Source organism: Pipistrellus hanaki (assembly GCF_964339955.1).
Source record: "Pipistrellus hanaki genome assembly, chromosome: 4".
Lineage (NCBI taxonomy): Eukaryota > Metazoa > Chordata > Mammalia > Chiroptera > Vespertilionidae > Pipistrellus > Pipistrellus hanaki.
This window is the reverse complement of record NC_140506.1, coordinates 77771238-77782147: the sequence shown is the minus strand read 5'-3', so window position 1 is coordinate 77782147 and position 10910 is coordinate 77771238. Positions and strand designations below refer to the sequence as shown.

Genomic DNA, 10910 nt, shown 5'->3' with positions numbered 1-10910 from the left:
AGCCTCCAGGCCGCGCCCCCTTGGTGCCCTCCGGGCGGCAGGCACTGCCAGGATGTCACGGACGCCCGACCCGGGCCTCGCTCCTCGCAGCTAAGGTCCCAGGGGAACTAGCAGGAGAATCCTCCCACCGCGAGTCCCGGGCCCCGGAAGTGACGTCTGTGCGTGCGTGCGTGCCGCGCGCTCGCGGCGCCGGGGGCGGGGCCTGCAGGAGGGTGGGCCGGTGTGAGGGCGGGTTGTGGACTGGCGGGGCCGGGACCTACTCGATCGACGCGGGGAGAGCGGCGGTCTCGACGCCGGGGGATCCGCAGACGAGGTACGGAGCTGACGGGAGGGGGGCCGAGGACAGCGCTGCTCCCAGCGCCGGGCAGCGGGGCGGCGCGCCGTCCGGGCTGGAGCCGCGGCGTCGTTTGCCCGTCCGTGCGGTCCGCTCGGCCGGGGCCGGTTCGGAGCCTCCTGTCCTCGTCCGTCCCAACCCGGGGCCCCTGGCCCGTCCCCCTTCGCAATCTTCTCGGTGCTCAGTCTATCCGTGTCAGGCTCTGGTCTCCAAGTTCTCCGCGGCCCAACCAACCCCGCTCCGCCGGGCAGACGCTTATTTCCTGGCCGCCTCCTGCCCCCGGTCTTCCCCGGCGGGATGGCTCCCCTCCGGCCGGCGCCCTCCGCACTGTCCAGGCGGCGGAGCCCGAAGGGACACCTGTCGTGGCGGCCCGCCGGGTCCTGTCCCGGGACCCTGGGGCACTTTTCTGGATGGAGAGCTCGGCCCCGCCTCGCAGGCGGGCTGGCCTTGGCCGGGCGCCGGGCTCCCGGGCCGCGGCGTTCTCGGGGAGGGACCCGTCCAGGAGCGGGGAGGGGCTGGCGCTCGGGGCGCGGGGACTTGAAGACGGGTCCTAACTGTGGCCCGGCGGCCAGGGACCCCGGGTCAGGAGCAGGAGTCCCTGCTTCCAAGCCGTCTGGGAGCGGAGCAGAGGTGATGCCCATCACGGAAGTTTAGTAGAGAGGGAGGGAGGGAGGGCGGGACCGGCCGCTTTAGGGTGTAGGTCATAGACCGCGGGGTGGTGTCTCAGCCGGCGGCTGGGGAATGTGTCAGTGGGCGGCGGTGGGCTCCTAGGCAGTAAATGTGGGAATTTGCCAGTACGTGTTTACAGCATCACCTGGGAAGTAGTGACTATTTTCTTTCTTCTTTCCTTCCCTTTCCCCCCGCTTCTTTCTTTCCTTCCTTCCTTCCTTCCTTTTTTTTTTTTTTTTTTTTTTTTTTTTGAGCTGAAGAGTTGTTTAGGATTTTGAGATGAAAACTAATTGTGCTGCTTTTCTGTAAACCTAAAACTACTTAAAGTCTATTAATTAAAATAGTTGTATCAAGAAAGCTTGCAGAGGTACAAGATCTGGTTGTATAACGTTCACTTAAGTTACTGGTTCTTATATCGAATAATGAGAAGTGTTCAGGATTTTTTACTGACCTTGGAAGCAATCACGTTTCTTCTCTCTAGAACTTAGCCAGTTTAGGAGGGAGGGAGGAGGGGGAAGAGAGGAAAGAGAGAGAGAGAGAGAGAGAGAGAAAAGATACTTTGCATACAAGGTGGTAAGTAGTGTGAGTTAAGATAGAGCACCCTAAGTGGCCCCCCTCATCCTGAGAGACTGCAGATGTGGAGGGTGAAGGACAGGGAATACCTTTCCGGAGTACCATGAAGAGTGAGTCACATTGAGACTGACAAAGTGGTGTGGGAATTTTAGGGGTAGGTGGGGATGTGGGGGTGGAGCAACTAATGGAGAAGAGGCCAATAACTACCTGGAGGTGATCTTTGAAAAGTCAAAAAGTGCGGGGCAGATAGGGATAGAGATGCTGGAACGGGGTCTTTTATCTGATGATAACAGAACCAGGGAAGGGATTTAGGGAGGATTATAGTGAGGTTAAAAAGGAGTTTTATGTAGATCTTAACACATAGGCTGCTATATGGTTGATGAGGATTGTGCCCAATAGTGTTTGCTTATGTGCTGTCTTTTCTGCTCATTAAATGCTTGCATTTGTATATTTATTTAATAGTTGTTTCTTTTTATATGAGTGACTGTCCCTGCTAATTTTTAAATTTCTTTAAACAGGAATTCTGCTTTTACCTCTTAGCATTCTAATCCAAGTTGGGCATTCACAAATGCTACATGACTACCTGCTAACTTGATGAGAATTCACTGCTTTCTGATATTTTTCATTGGAAAAAAAAATTCAGTTGAAACTTTATTTTTTAAAAAAAGTTTCTTCTAGTACTTAACTTACTTTAATATCTACATACAGAAGAACTAAGACCCTATTTGATTTACTGTGTCAGTCTTTGGCTAGAGACATAGCATTTCAGTCTTGGCAGTGTGAGTTTAATTTTTGGCATGTGTCTTTTATTGGTTGCAAAGGAAACATCTCTGGCAGAGCTTACCCATTCCTAAAAGGTAGGCAATACCTGTGTAATAATAACACCTGTCTATTCTGTGACTCAGAACAGAAATGCTATTAAGTGGCTTCTTAACACATACATAAAGTCATCACACTAAAAATAAGTTTCACAATAGAGATCAAACATTTTGAAAGTCTTATTAATGCTCATTTCTTTCATAAAGCATTATAGAGACTTGTTGTTTCATATGACTGAAATATTTTGATATAAGCTAGACTATTGTTGAAAAAAACAGGATAAACAACAATTGCCTTATTTTTATCCTACTTAATATTATGTAACTCATTTAATCTGTTTGATATTTGGGTAAGGCTAAAATGCTTTCAGGAAAAGCTGCATTTATGGTGCTGCTTTCAGATTACTCAATGAGATTCCTGTTTGTTTGTTTGTTTGTTTGTTTTTTAAAATATATTTTTATTGACTTTTAGAGAGGAAGAAAGAGGGATAGTTAGAAACATCGGTGAGAGAGAAACATTAATCAGCTGCCTCCTACACACCTACTGGGGTGCCCGCAACCAAGGTACATGCCCTTGACCGGAATTGAACCTGGGACCTTTCAGTCCACAGGCTGGCGCTCTATCCACTGGGCCAAACCGGTCAGGGTGAGATTCCTGTTTTTGATGAAAGTTGCTGTTGGGGTAGAAAATTGTTGACTAGCAAGTCTAGTCAGTTCCCATTCAGAATAAATACTTTAATTTTTATTGTATATAACATTTTTTCATGTTTCTGGTAGCCGAAGAACTGTAATTATAATTAACTAATTAGATACATATGTGAAGTCAGAAGTTATCAGAATGACAAGTATGAGTTCATGAATGGGTAAATTTTTACACACTAAGAAAGTCTTTTTGTTGTTGATTCTCACCTGAGTTTATATTTCCTATTGATTTTTAGAGAGAGTGGAAGAGAGGAAGGGGAAGAAAAAGAGAGGGGCGGTGGGGAGAAAGAGAGAAACATCCATGTGAGAGAGATACATCAATTGATTGCCTCCGCATGCCCTGACTGGGAACAGGGAAGGAACCTGCAACCCAGGTATGTGCCCTTGACCCCGAATTTGAACCCATGATTCTTTGAGGCCATTGCTTTCTCACTGAGCCACACCAGCCAGGGCCACATTAAGAGAGTCTTAAGCTGTTTATTTTCTTTAAATGACAGCAAACAGATTGCTGACATCTCTGAAGCAGGCTCTTAGCCAGAGCCTTTAGGCCTCTAAATTCTGTGCTGTCTCACATTAAGGAATGGTTGGCAGCATCCTTTATGCTAGGCACAGGGCAACTCAAGAGTTATTAAAAAAAAATTTGTGAATCATTTCTGAAGCAAGTCTAGTCAGTTCCCATTCAGAATAAATTTTGTCATTACATTTGTGGGGATTTGGTCTGTATTTGCTTGCTCTTAAAAAAAAAAAAAATATATATATATATATATATATGTGTGTGTGTGTGTGTGTGTGTGTGTGTGTGTGTGTATATTTTACTGTTGCAAGAGAGAGAGAGAGAGAGAAACACCAATGATTAAGCATGGAATCCGGGCATGTGCCTTGACTAGGAATTGAACTGTGACCTCCCAGTTCATAGGTCGATGCTCAACCGCTGAGCCACGCTGGCTGGGCAATTTGGTCTATATTTTAAAGTAAAAAAAATTACTTTGGGGGATTTTTACACAGGGATATATTTATAATTTTCTGTGTGCCCCAAAGTTAAAAATACATAATGAAAGTGTTTTATTTTTGTATTTCCTCCCTTGTTAGAATTTCCTAATTTTAGATATAATATTTGCAAAAACATTTTTTCTTTTCTTTTGGAGCACAAAAAAGGTAATGCCTTTAGAAATTGAATTTATACAATGCTTGCTAATGGAAGAGAATATTTTATTGTTTTTTAAGAGGAGCATATTTACTTATCTCCCATCTTGTTCCAGAATGGACTCATAATGACTTACAAAGATACATACAACATATTGTTGGTAACATACAATAATCAGGGGTGATGAATTCAGGACTAAGGGAGAAAACTTAAGATGGAAACAGGAATAAGATCTGAACACAAACTATATGGCCTGAACCTGTATTTGTTAGAGGATCACAAATTTAATTCTGATTTTTAGTAGCCAGTTCAGAGAGAAATACAGGGTGGAGCAAAAATAGGTTTACAGCCAAAACCGGTTTGGCTCAGTGGTAGAGCGTCTGTCTGCTGACTGGGAGGTCCCGGGTTCGATTCCTGTGAGGGGCATGTGCGTTGGTTGCAGGCACATCCCCAGTAGGGGGTGTGCAAGAGGCAGCTGGTCGATGTTTCTCTCTCATCGACATTTCTAGCTCTCTATCTCTCCCCCTTCCTCTCTGTAAAAAATCAATAAAATATATTTTAAAAAAATAGGTTTACAATTGTGAGTATGCAAAACAGTTTATTCGTGTATTGCTACATACTATTATTTTTCATACGAACAATTGTAAACCTACTTTTGCCTAACCCTGCGTAATCAGTTATGGTTCAGTGACCACAAGAGAGAAAACAATAATTTCTTCCTTAGCATTCCCAAAGGCTCCTGTTGAGAATTTCAACTACATTCTATTTTTTAATTAGAATTTTTTTTATTACTTTGTTTTTTAGTAAAATTCCTCATGTCTCCTTGTATAGGTTGATGACATAATCTCAAAACTATTCAGTAAAAGCAGTTTCAGTGCTGACAAAATAATGTGATCTGAGTACTTACATATCTAGACTGATTTAATTTAAGAACCTATTTTAGATTATCTAGATAAGTAGATAAGGATCAAACATTCCTCAGGTTACCTTCCATAAATATCTTGTTTCTCTCAATGGAGCTTTTGTTAAGAATTTATCAGCAAGGGGGTTAGAGTTTGTGCTTCCTGACCAGGTTTTTTTTTTTGTTTTTTTTTTGTTTTTGTTTTTTTAATACATCTATGTTTTATGCTGTTGGTTAATCACAGAGCCATATTTTTAGCAGGCATGCTTTATCATGGGGGAGGGGACGGTATGAAAATGGAGGAGTCTGACAAAGACACATATTGAAATGAAAATCACTTAACCTCCACACAGAGATGGGCTGAGGGAAATTCCATACAACAGACCCAAGATTCATTTCTGGAAGTAGGCTTGGGGTGGTAGCTCTGGCACAGACAGCATTGACTTGAAAAGTCCTGGCATATAATTTATTTTCAAGAAGGAAACAGATCCGTTCATCGTAGATCGAGTGTCCAGTAGGTTAATATAACTGTATTTTACACCAGCTAAGAAATTACTCTTTTCAGTAATAATAGTTCAAATTTATCCCGTGCTAGCATGAGCCCAACACCGTGCTAATAATAAACTCTTTATTCGAATTATCTTGTTCCTTTCCCCTCCTTCCTTCCGAAAAGAAAAATATAAACAAATGTGACTCATAGCAGTAATTTGTTTAAGGTAATACAAGAGATGATATTAACCCTTTGCACTCCGCTGTCCCCTCTCTGGGGACATTGCAGTTTATTAGTGATTACGGGGAATTGAGTTATTTCAACGCACTCCGCCGCAAAGTAGCGTCGAGTAGCTGGTAGCCAATGCCCAGAATGGTTCGGAGTGCAAAGGGTTAAACTCGGGCAGTGGGACTGACAAAATGGTCTGTGCCTATCTATGACTTCACTACCTGAGGTGGACTAGCCTGGGCCTACAAGATGGGGCTGGGCCCATATAGTAAATAGAAGTAAACACATTGGCAAGTGTCAGAACCCACCATTACAAAAGGGCCTCGAACGGTTCTGGATCTTCCCATCCAGAAAATGGGCTGAGAGCTACAAGTTCAGGGCATTTGGCCATGGTTTGTGAAGATAAAGAAAAAAATACACCTTCCAGGCATCCATGAGATTAGGAAAACCACAATGATAGTGCACCGTTCTGGAAAAAGAGGTTTGAATTTACATATTAGAGTAAAATTTTAGCTGGTGATCTCACTGCTATGATTTGGTATGAATTTAGGTTATTTTTTTGTAGTGACATTGCTAGATGTATGTGTTTGTTATAAATATATATTGATGTCGGACAGGAAGGGAGGGAGAGAGAGAAACATCAATGAAGAGAGAGAATCATTGATCGTTGCCTTCTGTCCGCCCCCTACTGTCCGCCCTGAATCCGGAGTAAGTGCTCTGACAGGAATCGAACTGTGACCACCTGGTTCATAGGTTGAAGCTCAACCACTGAGTCACGCCAGCTGGGCTGTGTTCTTAAATCTCATTCTGTGTTTTATTAGGAATTCTGTTGCATTAGAGTTGTACAGATAAGTAAACCATTATTTATTGTATGTTTTTATATGAGACTATTTCAGGTAATTCCAGATTATTTTATTTTGAAATATTACAGAGATCACCCTTATCCTTAATCAGTAAACAATGTGTGAAACTCTCCTTGACTAAATATAGTTATGTAACATAGCAATTCCTTAATTGCATTTCCATAGAGCTTTTGACATTGTTTCTTAAATGTGTTCCTGGAAAAAAAAATTTGGGCTAGTGACCAAAGTTTTGAATAGGATATTATAAGAAGATGCAAATTAAAAATTTATGAAAACATGTCCTAGCCGGTTTGGCTCAGTGAATGGATTGCCCATGGAATGAAGGGTCCCAGGTTCAGTTCTGGTCAAGGGTATGTCCCTTGGTTGCAGACTCAATCCCTGGCCCTGGTGTGGGGGAGGGCATGTGATTGGCAACCGATCAATGTGTCTCTCATACCAATGTTTCTCACTCAGCCAGCATGGCTCAGTGGTTGAGTGTCGTCGACCTATGAACCAGGAGTTACAGTTTGATTAGGGCCCACCCTAATCTAATATAACCTCATTTTAACTAATTATGTCTGCAAAGATCCTATATCCAAATCAGGCCACATTCACAGTGTTCAGGTTCAATCTATTTTTGTGGGGAGAGACAATTCAACCGACAACATGGGATGGTGTTAGCAGCCTTTGAAAGTTTCTGCAGTTTAATTGGATTAAAATTTTGTTAAACACAAGGCATCTTTCAAAAACCTAAAACATATTGCAAATATTTATTTGAGCTATCTAACAAATCTGAATAAATATATGTTCAACCCAGGCTATTGCTTTTTGTTTTTCCTATCTCAGAGTGATGTGTTTCACTTTGTCCAGCCACAGCAATTGGCTAAGGATGAAATGGCTGTAGCAAAGCTGAAACTAAGATGTAACTGGAAAAAAAATTAATTGTTGAAACCACTATATATTGCAGTTTGTTGTTACTTTAAGTGGAGTCAGAAGATAATTTTTGGTCATAAAATTATTGAATAAATAGACCAGGTGGGGGATTGGCAGTGCTTCTGTGCAAGAAGGGTAGCACATGGTTGACACTAATGCAGTCAGGTTATTTTGCATGCAATTTTGAGTTATTAGCCTGAAGTATGGCATGCTCAGATTAGAGTTATAATTTCACTTAACTTGAAGGCAAAGGTTTGATTTAGAACAATAGAAAATTGTTGTCTAGACCTCATTCCTTAAGAATGCTGCTCTGCTGGTTCAGCTCATTCCAGCAGTTAATAAACTCTACATTCTATCCGAGGGTTTCATTATCATTTGGAATTATTTGGACAGGCTAATGTTTGGATACTTTGTTTTGTTATATTTAAAATTGGAACTTTGCCATTGATATTCTGCATGAGGTTCGCATTCATTTGCAATGTATTAAATGATATGAAAGTTGGTGAAACTTGGGTACAGATTTGAAATACTTGTCTTTTTTAAAAATTTTTTTTATCCTACTTGAGAGAGAGAGAGAAACATAGGTGTGAGAGAGAAACAGCAATTGGTTGCACATGCTCGAGTTGCAGGCTCGATCCAAGTGCGGGGCTTGCAGGAGGCGGCCAATCAATGATTCTCACCATTGACGTTTCTCTCCCTCTCCCTCTCCCTTCCTCTCTGAAATCAATTTAAAAAGTTGCATAAATATTTGATTTTAGTTTTTTGTGTTTTTTTTTTTTTTTTTCATTTGTCTTTAAAAATTTTAACTCTTTAAAGTACCTGTAATTAATTTGGGGGCTACCAGATTACTGGCCAAGTTATTCCAACACGGTTTATTGAAAATTCTTCCCTCTCCTCCTTTCTCTAATATTAAATTTTTTTTGTATATTATGTTAGCATTTGGCTCAGTTTGTTGTATAGTGATTTGCCAGTTTTGTTGCTAAGTTCGCAGTATTTTTTTTATATATGTTTTATTAATTTTTACATAGAGGAAGGGAGAGGGCTAGAGAGTTAGAAACATTGATGAGAGAGAAACATCTATCAGCTGCCTCCAGCACAACCCCTACTGGGAATTGAGCCTGCAATCAAGGTACATGCCCTTGACCGGAATTGAACCCAGGACTCTTCAGTCAAAGGGCTGACATTATCCACTGAACTAATCCGGCTAGGGCTTGCAGTACTTTTTAAAATATATTTTTATTGATTTCAGAGACAAGGAGAGGGGGAGACATAGGGGTACATATATTCTTTCTGATTTCTTGGGATATCTAATAAAATAAGAATATGCAAATTGACTGTCACTTCACAACAAACATGGCAGTGCCCACAGCCAATAAGGAGGGAATATGCAAATTGACATAACAAAGATGGCAGGGGGGTGCTTGGCTTCCTCCGTTACCCCAGTGACCGAGAAAGCCAAGCTGCTGGGAGTGCGTGTGTGCTCGGGGCTTGGCTTCCTTGGTCACAGGGACAGCCACCGTGCAGGGCCAGATTGATATCCTCCTGGCCGCGCCCCTCCAGTGCATGCATCCCATCCCCACCTCCCCCAGGGCATATGAACGTCTTCCAGTGCATTGTCATCCATGCGTGCCTGCAAACAATCTAGGACCATGGTGCACGCAAGTTCCCCCCTCACCCCGCTCCTCCACCATACTTCCATCAACCCCAGCATGCCTACGTCCTTCACAGGACATGTGCACATTCCCTCTGGCACACTCACTCTCCTTTGGAGAGTGTCTGGGTGTTCTGGGTACTGGGGGTGGGCGCCTGTGAGATGACAGTGAGAGGGCAGAGTGGTGACGCCCTGTTCTCGCGGAGGCCAGTGCAGCGACAAGATCACCTCCGTGGGCCTAGTGCAGGTGCTGAGGCGGGAGCAGGTGTGGACAGACACACCTGGTGGGTGCGGGTGGCCCTCGCTGAGGTGCCTTTGGTCAGCGTTCAAGATCAGGAACCCAGAGGAGTTGAGTTCCGTCCTCAAAGTGAAATGGTGGGATAATCGGGCAACTACAGAGGAGGAATGAGCACTTTGGGTGCCGGCACCCATGAGCGAAGGCTGCCCTGACTGAGCCTCACTGGCTTGGAGCCTAGCGGACTCCTGCTGGGCAGCGGTGACAGGACGTGCTTTTCCGAGTTAACGAGAGAAAACATTGATTCTCCCGCTGCCCGCGAAGGTGGAACGTGAAGTGGGGAGACGTGGGGAGTGAGCGGGGTTCCCTGTCTGGGGGTTCCAAATCTTCCATTGGTTCCTTTCACCGCTGACTAGAGATATACAGGGTGTCCCCCCAAAATGTATACACACTTTGAATACCTACTAATTCCAATGGATGTAAGCATGAAAAGAAAGAAACAACAATGGAGCTGACATCGGTTAAGAGTGCGGGCACAAACTGGCAGTCAGACATTCCCCGAGGAGTCCCAGATTGGAGAGGGTGCACTGGGCCTCTAGTATTCTTAGAAGTGGGATTACTGGGTCAAATAGGAGTTTCATTTTTAGCTTTTTGAGGAAACTCCATACTGTTCTCCACAGTGGCTGCACCAGTCTGCATTCCCACCAGCAGTGTACAAGGTCTCTTTTTCTCCACATCCTTGCCAGCACTTGTCATTTGTTGATTTGATGATGATAGCCATTCTGACAGGTGTGAGATGGTATCTCATTGTCATTTTGATTTGCATCTCTCGGATGATTAGTGACTTTGAGCATCTATAATAATAAAAGGGTAATATGCTAATGAGACCAGACCTCCTTCCGGACAACTTTCTGGATGAAGCCGGGGTTATGAAGGAAGCCTGGGTTCCAGGTACCTGCCAGTGGCCAGAGGGAAGCCCAGGTCTTGGGTGCTGGAGGGAAGCCCAGGTCTCAGGTGGCAGAGGGAAGCTGGTGCCAGCAGCCAGGGGGAGGAAGGCCTTTTCTTGCATGAATTCCGTGCATCGGGCCTAAAGTTTTTTCACATGTCTCTTGGCCTTCTATATGTCCACTTTCGAAAATTGTCTATTTAGGTCCTTTGCCCATTTTTTTATTTATCTTCCTTTTGTTTATGAGTTCTTTTATGTCTTTCATACTAGACCGTAAGCACCTTGGAGGTTTAAACTGCTTTACTTATACTAGAATTTGATTTCAAGTGCCTCTCATATAGTGTAAATCAGTATATAAATATTTGTTGGATAGATGAGTGACAAGTAGGGAAAGTACTACAAGAATATAATGACTGTCTCTGCGTGATGTTTTTATTTTCTTTC

General features: G+C 43.5%; 1 protein-coding gene across 4 annotated transcripts in view; it reads left to right on the top strand.

The window, feature by feature from the left end:
* The first annotated feature begins 203 nt into the window (after positions 1-203).
* Positions 204-10910, top strand: part of RABGEF1 (RAB guanine nucleotide exchange factor 1) — a 50400-nt gene continuing 39693 nt past the window's right edge. For 2 of the 4 annotated variants that reach the window (XM_084880708.1, XM_084880706.1), the window contains exon 1: positions 204-313. The gene's annotated coding sequence lies outside the window, so the exon portion shown is untranslated. Of the gene's footprint in view, positions 314-807; positions 965-10910 lie in introns of those variants that run through there. The other 2 variants (XM_084880709.1, XM_084880707.1) reach the window with 2 other exon arrangements.